The sequence below is a fragment of the Formica exsecta genome, unplaced genomic scaffold (assembly GCF_003651465.1).
Source record: "Formica exsecta isolate Colony F162 unplaced genomic scaffold, ASM365146v1 scaffold561, whole genome shotgun sequence".
NCBI lineage: Eukaryota > Metazoa > Arthropoda > Insecta > Hymenoptera > Formicidae > Formica > Formica exsecta.
Window position 1 is genome coordinate 21,310 of NW_021852857.1, and position 4,197 is coordinate 25,506.

A 4,197-nucleotide genomic window follows, 5' to 3' on the forward strand; every position below is an offset into this window, starting at 1 on the left:
ACAAATTATTATAATAGTAAAAAAAACAATAAAACATACCTCCTCAAATTCTCCTTCTTCATCACTTTCATGGAACATAATTAATTCTTCTTCTGTTGTAACAATGCCTTCATTGAGCACACTTATTGTTGCTTTGCTTATTTCTTCTGCCATGGCCAAAGAAACAGAACTGATTTTTTCAGGAGGTTTGTTTGTCAAAAGATTCTGTTCTTCATAAATACAATTGGCAGCAAGGAGAGCGTTCGTAAATTCTCCTTTGAAATTTTCGTCCAAAAATGATCTTTCTCCGAGATCCATATCAAGTTCCCGACTGGTCGAAGGTCCTGCATCTTTTTCCATTTTTTTATCACGGACGTATCGTAGAAAACTTTCGTTAAATACACTTACAAAAAGCACTTTTTGCAAACTTCGCGCTCTAGTATCAACCGACGCAGTCACTAGCTCACGTTAAACTGGTGGATCACTGGCTTCGTAAAAGACCGGACTGGATCAGACAGGATCTCAAAAGATCTCGAAGAATAGAATTTGTATAGAAATATACGTTAGGGAAGTAGTCTGGAAGGGAAACAGAAACCGTTAGCAGTTACGGTCAAATCAGGTACAAAAATATTATGGTCGGAAAGGTTTTTCCAAAAATGATGACATCGTCTAAATAAACCAAACAAATCTCTAATAAATAATCTTGCAAAACTTTCTCCATCAATCTTTCAAAGGTTGCAGGTGCATTACATAATCCAAAAGGCATGACCGTAAATTGCCATAAACCATTACCAATAGAGAAAGCTGTCTTTTCTTTATCTTGAGGACAAACTTTAACCTGCCAGTAACCACTCTTTAAGTCTAAGGTTGAAAACCACGAATTCCCCGAAAGACGGTCAAGGATATCATTTATTCTAGAAAAAGGATAGCAATCTTTTTTCGTGACTGCATTTAATTTCCTGTAATCAATACAAAAATGAATTGTACCATCTTTCTTTTTTACCATTACTGCAGGAGAAACCCATGGACTATGAGACTCCTCAATTACTCCCTGACTTTTCATCTCTTCGATAATCTTATTTACTTCTTCCCTCATGTGAATTGGAATGCGTCGAGGAGTTTGTTTAATAGGACGAGAATCAATCATCTCATGTTGTACAACATCACACTTTCCTGCCACAATTTCCTCGGAGAAAACATCCTGAAATTCCATAAGAAATTCCACAAAAACATTCCTCTGCGTTTCATCTAGATTTTGAATAATTCTTTCATATAAATCTTTCAATTTTCGAGGAACCTTTGTTTCAAAACTCCCTATCCGCGTACATTCTAATTCAATAGAATTGTTTCGTTTCGAGGAATTTCCAAAAACGGATTCAAAAATTTTCTCTATTCCTATCTTTACAAGAAAATCGCCCCCTAATTAACACTCATCTACAATTTCTATGAAATGGCTACGAAAACTTCGATTTCTTCGGAATATGCCCCAAGGTTAATCCTAACTCTAACTTTGGACTTAATTGGAACCTTTTCTTCTGTTGGATGCTTAAAGAAACTATTCTCTACCAAAATTCTCTGCTTGGATTCTTTTATTAACCGTTCATTTACAATTGAAACATCCGAGCCCGTATCAATTTTAAACTTACAAGATTCATTATTAATTTTCCTGTAATAACAAAATTAATTATTATCTTTTTCAATTCTACTTATTTTATGATTTATTAAATTTACAATTTCTTTCGGAGCATCCTTTTTATTAGTCGAACTCGCTCCGCTTAATCCGACTAATTTCGGTTTTCCCCCTTCTTCGAAATTTTCGGATAATCTGAACGGTAATGTCCAACAACTCCGCAATGCCAACATTCCGTCCTATTTCTTTGATTAAATTTTCCTTTATTCTTATAATAAGAATTGCCATTTATTTTATTTTTTGTATCTCCTTTCTTTTCTGTTTCCTTGGGTTTTTATCGCTAAAATATTTATTATCTCGTTTCCATTCTCTTTCTCTGTTCTGATTTTTACTTTCCTGAAAACTATTTTCATTTATGACTTTAATAGCCATTGCCTTCTCTATCGCTTTCTTTAATGAAGTTACTTCCTCTAACTGTATAGCTCTTTTTATAAAACTGTCATTAATTGCATTTATAAATTGTGCGCAAACTATTTTTTTGCGAATTTCTTCCGCGCATTCGGGATAAGCTAATTGTGCTAATCGTTCGATGTCCCCGCCTAAAGTGGTCAACTCTTCTCCGAACTTTTGTCGCCGATTTGTAAATTGATATAATATGTTGCTGAAAGATAGTGTCAAGTCCAGACCCGGGGAAGGATGAGTCGACGGAAGGGCGCAACAACTATCTTTTATTATCCCGAAGTTAAACGTCTCGTAGCGTTTGGAATCGGGTCGAACGAACTGGCAGGTCTGAAAAGCAGGTAAACGACTGAGTCGCTATTACGCTGGTTATTCAGACGTTCGTTCGGTGGTCCCTTTTCGGTAAGAGAATTTAATCTCTTTTACGCGGGATGGGACCAAGTGCGATCTTTCGACTAAAGGAATGAGTGGGGGTTAATAATGAGTTATTTTGATTTTAAATTAACAAAATGTAAATTTATTAATTTTAAAGTAAATGGTGGATATACATGATTATATAAAAAAAATTAAAATAGAAAAATTGTTGATTATAATTTCTCGGTGAGTGTACATGTGTATGCGTGTTTTTTTAATTCGCGGGTGTTACATCAATACGGAGGACATCAGTCAGAAATGCAATGGAATGATTTTACTGTGAAATTTAGAATCTGACTGGGTGATACAATATAAAAATATATTTGATTAAAGGATAAAAACATAAAATCAAAATCAATATGTATAAGTAAATAAGTGTATATGTTAAGAACGGTCAGAAATATAAAATTGGTCGCTCGCATATGTGTTAGATTAAGATAAGGATTTAAAATTTTCTAAGACTTATTACCGAAACGGGTTGATGATTTAAAAGAATGAAACATTATTCGGAAAGTTTTGATTTAAATAAGAAACAAGACAAAAAGGAGGAAAAGAAAAATTATTCAATTAAACTTACTTTTTTAAATAGTAATTCAGAGGTGGAGGGGTGGCGAATTTTTGTACGGTGTTTCGCTCTGTGTCTCATGTCGGCAATCCGATGTTCGATTCGTGGTTGCTCTGGAGATGATGCCAAGTGAGGACACTGGTGGCACAAGTGCCTAACTCGCGAATTACGGTGCAAAAGCACAGAGTAAGACTGCGTGAAGCTGAAGACTGGAGAATAAGTACGTAAGTGAGTTCGAGTCCTCTTTTTATATCTCTCTTTTCGGGGTGTATTCTAATTTCTAAGAGTGGGAATCTTCCAAAACTTCGACGAATTGAATTTGCGCAGAAGTGGGAATTTTTCAATCTTAGCAAATTAAAAATGTGCCAGTGTCTTCGTTAGGCGGGGTGTTCCTCCTACTTTTCACGTTTTACTCGTAGTGATCGTCCATTGGTGAGTTCGATATTCGTTCAAAGATTCCTTGCACGTGTTCAGATTAGAAAAAAGATCCTATTCTTCTATGATAATTTTATTGCTATTGGTGCAGCTGTGTTTATTGAATATTCGTTGGAAAATTTTATTATTATAGATGCAGCTGTGTTTGTTGGGTATTTCGTTAGAAAAATTTATATTACCTTGAGGAGACCGGCATATTTTTATCATCGATCTTTTACGTTGGTCTGTTTACTAAGCGGTTCGTTTGTCTCACCAATCGACGATCGTTGCCGACACTTCGCGGAAAGAAGGAATCGTGGAATCGCCAGGACGTAACACCCCCGGCCTTAGACAAATGTTGGGGAAAAACCCAACATTTGCAGAAAAAAGGAAATGGATTCCTTCCTTTCGCGGATAACTAAAGTATTGTAAATTGCATATAGTTTTGTGCATGCTAATTTGCTTATTAAGAAGGAGGAAAGAGAAGGCGATCATCAAAACCCCTTTTTTTTTTCGTCCTTCTTTTACAAAATATATATATATATTTTTTTTTTTTACTTATTCTTTTTAATTTTCTCGTAATAACAAGAACTTTTCTCACAATAACAATAATTCTTCTTGTATTAACAATAATTTTGTTTTAATAATGATATTTTTATTTAATACGTTTATTAAAGAGTCTTAATACAAAACTATCTTTTCTTATATGTGCCCATTTATAGCGTAAGAGAAAAAA